This window comes from Canis lupus, chromosome 31 (genome assembly GCF_011100685.1).
Source record: "Canis lupus familiaris isolate Mischka breed German Shepherd chromosome 31, alternate assembly UU_Cfam_GSD_1.0, whole genome shotgun sequence".
NCBI classification, from domain to species: Eukaryota; Metazoa; Chordata; class Mammalia; order Carnivora; family Canidae; genus Canis; species Canis lupus.
In genome coordinates, this window is record NC_049252.1 from 5,115,757 (window position 1) to 5,128,985 (window position 13,229).

Here is a 13,229-nt window from a genome sequence, read left to right on the forward strand (position 1 = left end):
GATTAATTCACTCATATAATTTGCCTTTAAAAAATTTTTGAGTCCCATTAATTCATTAAAGCTCTATTTTAGGTCGACAACCATTTCTCACTCTTACTATTTTACAGTTATGTTACCTCAATATTTGTGTTACAATTTTAGGATATTACTGAATGCAGATAATCACTACAAATATTTAGATAAAAAAGAGGTTTTTGTTATCCTAAGTTTACATTTTTGGTGTTTCTATATAGATTTCGGTTTCACAGTCACCAATAGATTTTCTCTTATGTTAAACTGTAAACTTTACCTATATTAACTATATTGACACTCTTGTTAAAACATAAAATGACAGAATTATATTTTTCCCTAAATAATTATTTTCCAGGAGTCTTAATTTAGTCTTCATTTAGGACATTTATTTCATTAAATCACTATATTTATTAAATAAAGACAGGTAATGCTATAATAAGCAATATCTTGAGTGCCAATTTTGATCAAAAGGCAGTGACTGAATATGCAATATGGTGAGAGCAATTGGAGTGCATTTTTAGACTTCATGGGTGGAAAAGCCAGCAGGGATGATCCAAATCTCCTATTGATGAAGGGTAGGAAAGTTCTGGCACAGTTACTTGTATTTAAGCATATGTGTTTAAGGGTTTTATTTCTGCCTCGTTTTTCTTGAACCTTTGATTAGTCTCAAACCTCATTCCAGTACTGCCAGACTGTGTGTTAGTTTTCCCATTTTATTTATTTTTATTTTTAATTTTTTTAAAGGTTTTATTTATTTGAAAGAGAGATAGTGAGAAAGAGCATGAGCAAGGGAGTGAGGGAGAAGCACGTTCCTCACTGAGCAGAGAGCCTGTTGTGGGGCTGGATCCCAGGACCCTGGGATCATGACCTGAGCCAAAGGCAGATGCTTAATGGACTGAGCCTCCCAGGCGCCCTCCATTTCTCTTAATATCTAGTATTATAATTATCACATTATTTTTTTCTTTTACCCAACATCATTTCAGTTCTCATATTTCATATGTTCAAATAAACCTTAGAATAATATGTATTATAATAATAATGCATATTAGAGAATTTTATTGAAATGTCTTTAAATAGTTAACTAATTTATGGAAAACTGACATCCCTACAAGATTGAGTATACAAATATTCATATTATTTTGTTTCTCAAGAAATGTTAATAAGCATTCTATGGATGCTTTAATTTTGTTCCATAATTTATTTTCATAATGAATAAGACCTTTTATTATCTTTTTAACCAATTAAAAAAGAGAAGTTACATTTTTTTCCTACCAGTATATACAGGAAAACCACAGGATCTTTTGGTCATTTTATGTCTAGTGAATTTACTGAATGTTTTATATTCCAATTGAATATATTTGGTTTACAAGATAATAGTATTTCCTGTGAAAAGCCAGTTTGACATTTTCTGTCCTGGTGTTCTTTATTCTGCTTGACATTTCTACATACTTGGGGCAAAAGTGTCCCTAATTATTTTTGTTAAAATAATAATAATTATTATTTTGAAGATGTTTATCTCTTTCCTGATTTACATCAGGAAAACTGAAATTATTTATGGCAATGCTTACTAAGCTTAAGGACATAGTATTTTATCCTACTAAAAATTCCAGTACAAAAGTTTTAGTAGACTGTATCAAAAGATGTTAAGGATTATACATTATCATGCTATCTTTCTTTCCCCCTTAGTTTAGCTTAGAAATGTTTATACATACCTATTACTGTTTACAGGGAAAACACACAGTAGTCAAGATAAATATATATATGCCTTTATGTCAACTGCCTCTTTCTCCCATGCTCCTCTAAAGTAGGAACAGTTTTTGTGTTCTGTTTCTCCTTATAGTTGAACATTCTTTGCAATTCAATTTTCATAGTTGCGTGGTGGCATTAACTCTCTAATGGGTTCAAGTAAGTTACGAGTTTTTAGATTATTTGGATTTTTTCTCATTGTTAAAATAAACACAATATAACGTTTTTTGTATATAAACCAGAAGCAGAACTCTTCACATTGATGATGTGTCATTTTTCATTATAATTTACTATAAAATTTTCACTGGGATTCTTTTTTTAACCATGGTCAAGCTATTTAGAAAATAGCTGCTTAAACCAAAATATATGGGGATTTTCAAATTATATTTGTTTTTTTTGTTGTTTCAGGCTTAATTATAGTATGCAATTTAATGCTCTTATATGTATCAAGACTAGCTTTTCCTATCAGCATATGGTTAAATTTTGTTATTATCTGTGCATGCTTAATCATTCTTCATGTATGTGTATACATACATACATAAATGTACAATTACATAAACAGGAGGAAGAGAGATTGGGAGAGATTGTCATCATAATCCAACTATCAGGTAAAATTGTATATATGAATGACTACTGTGTTACATGGCTTTTGCTTTCTAGACAAGTCTAGATGTCAATGTTATTTAATGAATTAATCTACTGAATTGTTTTTTAAAATATGTGAGTATACTTACACATATTTACTAACACTTATGTGAGTAAAAAATGCTGTGCGATTTGTAAGAGCTCTGACAAAAGTTTAAAAAAATAACAATTTCAGTTTCTACTTGGAACACATAAATTTAAAAAACAATATGAATTAGTCCTTGGAACCAGCTGCACTCCTTAGTTAATTGTCATTCAGATGGGAGGCAAGACATTTTCTTTTTTCTAAGTTAATTCCGGTTGTTTTTATGTGATATAGAGCCAAAACCCTTCTTAATCAAGTGGCCATACAAAGTGTGAAAACTCCTTTTTAATTGAAGTAACCAAATAATTTACCATCTAAGATGGGATACTTACGAGAATAAATGGAAATGCAATTGGAAATTTATTCTTGAAACAAGCATACATTGAAGCTGGTCAGAGAAATTGGAATGTCTCTCCATTCCACCTGTAATCTTTCTACAATCAGCTCTAATAGTGGCAATGACATATTTGCCACAAGTCTAATAATATCACTGTATATACTAAAGAAATACAAGTATGTGCAAGTGGAAATGGTGTAATTTAGTACATCTTAACTACACTGAAAAATAATACATGTATCTTTTCTGCTTCCTATTTCTGCTTCCTCCACATTTAAAATTACCATCAGCATTCTTTCTAGCAAGCTCTCTTAATTACTGAAAATCAAGACCAAGACTTTCTAGGTACAGTACTGTTCAAGTAGATTCTTGCTTTTCATGGAAGTAGGATATGAATACTCTTTTTTTAATTTTTTTATGAATACTCTTAATATCTGTTTCAACTCTAAGAATCTTATTAAAAATCTTATTGAGTAGGTTACTAGTTATTCTGAAATTATATAAATAGAAAATGAACAATAGAATCAATAATATACTATTTGATTATATGCATAATCCAGTTGAATATGACAAATGTCTTTAAATTAAGTATGAGTACCATTATGACTGAATAATTGAAAATTTACTCTGTGCTAGGTGCTGTTTTAAATACTTTATATGAAACTCATTTTAATCTCAGGATCACCATATTTTAAAACTCCAGGGAACACAGACACATGTAAATGGTACCTTTAGGACTGTGCAATTCTGTAGTCTTCTTATTTAATCTCCCTAAAAGCCATGTTAATTGGTACTTCTATTGTTCTTATATAATTAATTAGTACAATGAGAAAAAAATGAACTCATTCTAAGTATTTCAGCCAATAAGTAGGGGAACTAGTTTCAAAAGTTACATTTGTAATCACATTCATTCATGAAACAATTATTTATTGAGCATACTTCTGGTCAAGGCACTGTATTAAGCACTGAGGATATGATTAGGATTGGATGTTAGAATATTAGATTCATGTCATGTTTCAATATATAAAAACACAGATATCTTACTTACATAATTATTTGGAAACATAATCACACACCTATCTTTATCTCTATATAGACAAAAGGTAAATTATTAATAGATATTTGCATGTTAATATGTTTAACTGATATTGTGACATGATTGATACAAGGGAAAATACGACAAAATGGAAGAAAGTTTTTCAATGAGGATAGCGTGGTGGGGAGGTTTATATTATTTGTTGTGTGAAGATTGAGAAGAACCTATACAGGGCAGCCTGCGTTGCTCAGTGGTTTAGTGCCACTTTCAGCCCAGGGCATGATCCTAGAGACCTGGGATTGAGTCCCACATGGGCTCCCCCGCATGTGGATGCTTCTCCCTCTGCCTGTGTCTCTGCCTCTCTGTCTCTCAATCTCTATGTCTCTCATGAATAAATAAATAAAATCTTAAAAAAAAAGAGAGAGAGAGAAGGACTTATACGGATTAAATGTATTCATGTGTATTTGAAGGTAGAAGGAAGAGTGGGACAGGGCAGATAGTAACAGAATTGTTGGTTATCTCAAGCACAGTGTGAAGTGTAGATGAGACTGAAAATATATGCAAAAACTAAATTCAAATCAAAAGTAGTCAAAATTACTCTTTTTGTTGTTACTTATAATTCCCCATTAAACATAGCCTGCCTTTCTAGTTACTGCTTCATTAAGTTTATATAAATATACAATGGTTATATATATGTTTTATATATGTTTTAATTTATATAGTTTTATATATATTTAAAAAAAACAATGGATAGGTGTAGCTGTGTGATGCTAAACATGAGTAAATCCATTTAGATGGGACTGGAGGCTGTGAGAACTTTCATTGCTCATCAATACTACAACAAATTCAGAGCTCAGCAATTAGGAATACTGTATCTTTTTTTTTTTTTTTTTTTTTTGTCTTGTTGCAAGGAAATATTTTTTAGCTTCAGGGAACCTTTTTTATTGGAATAAAAAATGAATTTTCTTGAGTATGTTTAATAGTCATGTAAATTAATTTGCTATACTAAGTCCTTAATTATAGTTTAAAATATTTGATATTAAGAATTTTGCATAATATATAGAAGTGAAACATACATGAGAGATCTTTTAGTTCTTTTCTTTCTCACTCTCTTTCTTTTTACTTCTTTTATATAAACTTTAATGTCACATATTAGAGAAAAATATTACACCCTGAAAGACTCACTGTAATTGAGGGGGACAGAAAATAATGCCCATAAGCTTGTTTGTTTGTTTTTTTTGTGTGTTTAGGGATATGATAATGCCTTTAACAAGATGTTAAGTGGGAATCCAAGATCATTTATTTAGTAAGAAGAAATATCATGTAAGTTATTATGTCAAAAATAACATATTATGCTAAACAACTAGTTTCTTCAAACTGTAATTTGAACAAATCAATTACTTTTAAGTAATGAATGGTTCAAGAAAACAACTGCTAAATATTTCCACTGTGTGTTACATAGCCATAATTTTTCTAATGTTTACGGCAATTTTCTATACAAATATGAGAAAACAAAGCTTTTCTCTTTCTTCATAACATTTGCAAGACTGCTATGGTAGTGCTGAGATAAAGTAATATGAAAACTCTGGTAAATAGTATCATCTTTTTCTATCTCATATCCAAATATGATAAGTTGTCTGAAACAATATGTTTCATTATCACCGGTATTTGAAAATCTTCCTATAAAATTAATAAAGGTTTTCTTCAACTTCTTAAGCATGTATTATTAACCTTTGTATGATTCAGTGCCTGAAAGCTTGTTAGCCACAATATACACTAACTGCAATTTTCTTTTTAAATGCATTCGATAGGGGGTCCCTGGGTGGCACAGCGGTTTGGCGCCTGCCTTTGGCCCAGGGCGCGATCCTGGAGACCCGGGATCAAATCCCACATCGGGCTCCCGGTGCATGGAGCCTGCTTCTCCCTCTGCCTATGTCTCTGCCCCTCTCTCTCTCTCTCTGTGACTATCATAAATAAATAAAAATTAAAAAAAAAAATAAATGCATTCAATGACTCAGCTCATTTTTCTTTTTAATACAAATTAGAAATAGATTATTGGCAATTTCCAGTTATTGCACTTTGTCAAATCCTTCATTGATTATAATTTGTTAAATTTTCACTTTAAATGCAGATATAGTAAGCCTGAAGAAAGTGTACCAATGGTTATTTTTCAAAAAGATTATGGAAAAAGTATATTCGTAGAAATATAGTGCCTTGATAGACTAAATTATTGTATAGAGGTATCACTATAGATAATTTATTAAATAGGTAATTTATTAAATACCAATATAGAAAAAATACTAGATGTGTGATGTGTAACTTAAATACTGTTTAATAGTTTTCTATGTTACCAATAATTCATTCAAAATATTTCAATATATTTATTTCACAGAGATAAATACCTTGAAATTTCCAAAAATAGTTTTATCATTACTATGTGGAATGCATGCTGCTGTTTTTAAATCTCCATCTGTTTAATTTTGTTAAATTATATTTATGACAAGTTAGTTTCATGATGAGTGCCTATAATAGTTATTATTGACAAGAATATACTAGGGCCTTGATAAATATATGTAGAATTGAATTCAACCATGAATGTTCTAACATTTTTTTATTTCCCAGAACAAAAAATATTTATAGCATTTTCCTCCCAGCCATAATTTATATATTCATCCATCTATTAGTACCAGATATATTCATTGAATATCTATTTTCTAGAGAGAAATTGGGATATAAATACAGAGATTTGTGAAAATATATATTTCTCAGAATGATTAAATAACTTTCAAAGAGGAAAAAAGATATGAAGCATGAAAAGAAAAATGACAACAAAGGAAACATACTTGAAATATTGACTTTGAATGAATGTGTGGTCATTGAGGATTATGGCTGAAGTAATTTTTATTCAAGTCAAAATAATTTTTGTCATAAAAATAACTACAGTTGAAAAAATGCAGGTGCTAGAGTCCTTCAACATTCAACAAGAATTTGCTAATCATCTAAATAAGTTTCTAATTTCTAGTTTATCTATTTGACTAATTCTACTTCTACAGACAAACATTGTTTAGTGATTCTATTTACTGTTAATCAACATACTTCTTTTTTCCCCCTTTGACTAAATACTCTTTGTTTAGGTTAATTTAGCTCCCTAATTATTGAAGACTGGGGTAATATTTCTGCAATCTATGAACAACGTTAAAGTAATATTTAAAACTTCTATACATTTGGCTCCTAAATAATCTGTAAAGTCATCATTATTAGAAAATAAAGCTATATTTTAGATTGTTTTATTATGTACCTGATTTATTTTCTAATTCTACACTCAAATTCTGAATATTTTTTAAATGAAGCTAGCTTCAGAATATAACATAGTACTGCAATTTCATTAGTGTAAGAGCATAAAAAATTCTTAGGTCATCAACACATTCAGTGAATAATGTAATTGGCTTATTTCTAAAGAGTCATTGGCTCCATGGATGATTTAATCTCAAATCTCAAATTCTCTGTGGAAGTTCCAGGCATATTGAATAATCTAATTGGTCTCATGCTAATTTAGCTCATAAATTTCCTTTCCTATTTTCCTTCCTATGTAATTTTGAACTGTTTTCTCCTTGAAATTATATAAAGGACCTTGAAGAAAACATACACTTTCTCTATTCATTCAGGGTCTGTCTTATTGTGATTGTTTTAAAATAACATATACCTATGTCAGTTATGACCCTTAGCTATTCTCTTGGGAAGAGAAGATGGCATAAACTCTAGAAGAGGAGAAATGTATAGAAACCAAAAAAAAACTCATGGTTCAAGAGATTCAGGCTTAACCATCTATCTAGGGGAAAAGTATTGAAGAGAATGAAAAAAAATACAACTTAATTTAGGGGACAGAAAGCTAAAGGCCAAGAACATGAAAAACGAATGAGAAGACTATTAGAAGTAATATTTATTGTCCCTTAAAGTTGAAAAATCTTCCAATAAAAATGTTACCTCTAACATTTTTTCCCCTTCTTCTTTTTTTTTAATTCACTCATTAGACACAGAGAGAAAGAGGCAGAGACATAAGCAGTCTCCCTACAAGGAGCGTGATGTGGGAACTCGATCCCAGAACTCCTGGATCACGCCCTGTCTGAAGGTGGATGCTCAACCACTGAGCCACCCAGGCATACCTTTATTCCTTTTTCTATGTAAGATTTCAACTTCTTTAATAAATCTTCTAAAGATGCTTTATTATGATGCAATAGAATAACCTAAAAATGTCCTAATAGTGATATTCTTATTTTCTTTTTTTTTTAAGATTTTATTTATTTATTCATGAGAGACACACAGAGAGACAGAGGCAGAGACACAGGCAGAGGAGGAGGAGGCTCCATGTAGGAAGCCCGATGTGGGACTCGATCCCAGGACTTCAGGATCAAGCCCTGGGCCGGAGGCAGGCACCAAACCGGTGAGCCACCCAGAGATGCTGATATTCTTATTTCCTATGGATCACTAAGCAATCAAAAAGTTATTTAAAAATCTGAGTCAAAAAATCCTCTACTTACAGGATCATATATCTATCTATCTATCTATCTATCTATATGATTGAGATATATATATCTATATATATATCTCAAATATATAATCTCAATATATAATCTCAACTATATATATATTATATAGTCTATATATAGACTAAAATTATATATATATATATATATAATTTTATACATGTCCCCTCCCTGTAGAAACTCAAATATATTTTTGAGAAATTTTCCAATAATGAAAAATGTGATTGGTGTAAAAAATAAAACAGGTATTGATTAATCTGTGATGTGGCATAGCTCATGAAAGGCTCATAGGAGATACAATATTTTAAAACCTAGAGGATTAAAAATATATTTTTGAAGGACAGAGGAAAAAAAGCTTTTTTTTTTTAATTGTGAAAACTCTTCGATGGGAAGCCTGAGTGGTTCAGTGGTTGAGTGTCTGCCTTCGGCTCAGTGCCTGATCCTGGGATCTGGGATCCAGTCCTACCTCAGGCTTCCTGCGAGGAGCCTGCTTCTCCCTCTGCCTAATGTCTCTGCTTCTCTCTCTGTGTCTCTCGTGAATAAATAAATAAATATCGAAAGATGAATAGATAAAGAAGATGTGCGGGTTTATGTATACAATGGAATGTTACTCAGCCATTAGAAACGACAAATACCCACCATTTGCTTCGACGTGAGGGAGGGTATTATGGACTGGTGTTATAGACCCGAGGTGACTGGAGGGTATTATGCTGAGTGAAGTAAGTCAGTCGGAGAAGGACAAACATTATATGTTCTCATTCATTTGGGGAATATAAATAATAGTGAAAGGGAATAGAAGGGAAGGGAGAAGAAATGGGTAGGAAATATCAGAAAGGGAGACAGAACATAAAGACTCCTCCTAACTCTGGGAAACGAACTAGAGGTGGTGGAAGGGGAGGAGGGCGGGGGGTGGGGGTGACTGGGTGAGGGGCACTGAGGGGGGCACTTGACGGGATGAGCACTGGGTGTTATTCTATATGTTGACAAATTGAACACCAATAAAAAATAAATTTATAATATATATATATATAAACATTTAAACTTAAAAAATACTCTTCAAACAAAATTACTGAAATTAAAACATACCTAATATATACTAGTGACATTTTTGAGATTTCAATTGTATCTGGATTATATATATGTACATATATATTATATATATGTACAAAATAACTAAGGCTGAGTACTTGGCTCCCTGCATGGAGCCTGCTTCTCCCTCTGCCTTCATCTCTGCCTCTCTTTCTGTGTCTCTTATAAATAAATAAATAAAATCTTAAAAAAAAAACCTAAGTGTAAAATTGATGACTATAAAACTCCTAAAAGGTAACATAGGAGAAAATCTAAATGTCCTTGGGTGTTATGGTGACTTTTTGGATATAATACCAAAGGCATGATCCATGAAGGAAAAAAAAAAAAAAAAAGAAAGATAAGTTAGACTTTATTAACATTAAAAATTTCTCCTCTATAAAAGACACTGTCAAGAGAATGAAAAAATGTTCACAAAAGGCATACCTAACTGGAGATTTTTATCGAAAATATTTTAAAAACCTCTTTAAACCTCAAAATAAAACAATCAGATTAAAAATGGACTAAAGACCTTAATAGACATTTCACCAATGATGATTTACACATGGAAAATAAATATGTGAAAAGATGATCCACATCCATATGTCATCAGAGAAATGCAAGTTACAACAATGAACTACTACTATGTGCCTATTAGAAGAACAAAAATCCAGGACCCTGACAATATTGAATGCTGGTGAGGACGTGTTATAACAGGAACTCTCATTCATTTCCAGTGGGAATACAAAATGGGATAGCCATTTTAGAAGATAGTTTGGTGGTTTCATACAAATTTAAATATATTTTTATCATACAATCCAGAAATCTTGCTCTTTAGTATTTTCCCAAAGGACTTGAAAATATATGTCTACACAAAAAAACCTGCCCATAGAGATCTATTGCAGCTTTATTCTTATTTGCTACAACGTGAGGCAATCAAGATGCCCTTCAATAGGTGAACGGACAAATAAACTGTGGTACATCCAGCCAGTGACATATTACTCAACACTAAAAAGAAATGAGCTATTAAACCATGAAAAGGCAAGGAAGAACCTTAAATGCAATTGCTAAGTTAAAGAATGAAATATGAAAAGACTACATAATATATGATTCCAACTATATAGCATTCTGAAAATTCAAAACTACGGAGGTAATATTACCTTATTGCTTACAATAAGTAATATTATTACTTATATTTTTTTCAGGAGTTACAGGAGGGGGGAAATGAACTGGAAGAGCATAGATTTTTAGGGTAGCAAAACTACTCTGTATGATACTATAATAGTGGATACATGCCATTACACATTTGTGCAAATCCATAGAATGAACAATACCTAGAGTGAACCCTAATGTAAGCTACAGACTTTAAGTGATAATAATGTGTCAAAATAGGTTCATCAATTATAACAAATGTGCCACTGTGGTAGAGATATTGATGTGAGGGAAATCAGAGGCATATGGGAAATCTCTGTACCTTCTGCTCAACAATGGTTGCTGTGATTCTAAACTTCCTTAAAAAGTAGAATATTTTTTAGGGAAGGTACCAGCCAACTTTTGAAGGCACCAGCATAGAGAAAATAAATATCAAAGGAGTATTTTAAAAATTGGGACACCCTCCTTTGAAAGTGATATTCCTTCCCCTTCAACTTCAGTGGAATGTGTGTGTTTAATCAACAGAATGTGGTGGAAGGTGATGTGATAGAAATATGAATTTCACCTAGATTTCTCTCAGAACACGTTTTATTTTATATATATTTTTAAGGTGTACAAAGCATTTATTTAATACACATATGTTAAAAAGTGACTACCACCATAACATTAGTTAATACCTTCATCATCGCATCACATAATTACCATTTGATTTTTCTGAGAACATTTAAGATCTACTCTCTTAACAACTCTGGGGTACATAATATAGTATTATTAACCATAATTACCATGCTGTATGTTAGATCCCCAGAACTTATTTGTTTATAATTGGAAGTTTGAATCCTTTCACCAACATCTTTTTCTTGCAACTCTTAGACCTAGGAAACCTATTCTGCAAACTTTTGTTCCCTAGAGTTAAGGGTGTCTTATGGCTTATCTCTCTCTCTCTCTCTGTTTTTATTTTACTTTATTTTTCCTTCCCTTCCCATATGTTCATTGGTTTTGTTTCTTAAATTCTACATATGAGTGAAATCTTATGGTATTTGTCTTTCTCTGATTGACTTATTTCACTCTGCATAATACACTTTAGTTCTATCCACATTGTTGCAAATGACAATATTTCATTCTTTCATGGCTGAGTAATATTCCTTTCAATCATCTTCTTTATCCATTCAACCATCATTGAACATCTGGACTCTTTCCATATTTTTTTTCCTCTTTCCACATTTTGGCAGTTGTGAATATTGCTGTTATAAATATTAGGATGCATGTGCCCCTTCAAATCAGTATTTTTTATCCTTTTGATAAATAGGTGCAATTGCTGGGTCATAAGGTAGTTCTTTTTTAACTTTCTGAGGAAATTGCATATTGTTTTCTATAGTGGCTGCACCAGTTTACATTCCCATCAAGAGTGTAAGAGGGTTCCCATTTCTCCACAGCTTCACCAACATCTGTTGTTTCCTGAGTCATTAATTTTAGCTATTCTGACTGGTGTGAGATATATTTAATAAATAAAATCTCATTGTGGTTTTGATTTTTATTTCCCTGATGATGAGTGATGTTGGGCATTTTTCATGTATCTGTTGGCCATTTGTATTATTCTTTGAGAAATGTCTGTTCATGTCTTCTCCCCTTTTCTTGATTTGATTTTATGTTTTTTGGTTGTTGAGTTCGGTAAGTTCTTTATAGATTTTGGATACTAGGCCTTTATCTGATATGTCATTTGCAAATATCTTCTCCCATTCCTTAGGTTGTCTTTTTGTTTTGTTGATTATTTCCTTTGCTGTGCAAAAGCTTTTTATCTTGATGAAGTCCCAATAGTTTATTTTTGCTTTTGTTTCCCTTGCCTCAGGAGACATATCTAGAAAAATGTTGCTAGAGCCAATGTCAAAGATATGATTCCCTGTGTTCTCTTCAAGGATTTTTATGGGTTCATGTCTTACATTTAGGTCTTTCATCCATTTTTAATTTATTTTTCTGTATGATTTAAGCGGTCCAGTTTTATTCTTCTGCATGTTGTTGTCCAGTTTTCCCAACACCATTTGTTGAAGAGACTCTTTTTTTCCAGTGGGTATTCTTTCCTGCTTTATTGAAGATTAGTTGACCATAGAAGAACACATGTTTTAAAAGTGAGAGTTCTGGCCACTTTATCCATCCTGGCTAGATAACAAGGAAAAAAGGAGATTCCTGAAGAGCTACAGATGTTCCAGCTCTGAGCTGTTCATTCTGTATTCCCATCCCAATTACCAAATGTAAAAATCTTTGAGATAATTCAAGCACCATATTATTATTGTGCTGCAACCTCATGACAGACCCTGAGTCAGAATGGCCCAACTAAGCCACTTCAATTCTTTAGCCACAGATATTATGAGAACTAATAATTACTGTTTTTAAGTTATCTAATTTTGAGTTAATACTATACAAAATAGTAACTGATAGAACAATGTCTCATTAGATTGAAATTATTCTTGCCATTTTTACTTTTGCTAATCATTTTAGATATATATTTAATCCGGGGAGCCCCGGTGGCTCAGTGGTTTAGCACCGCCTTCGGCCCAGGGCGGGATCCTGGAGTCCTGAGATCGAGTCCCACGTTGGGCTCCATGCATG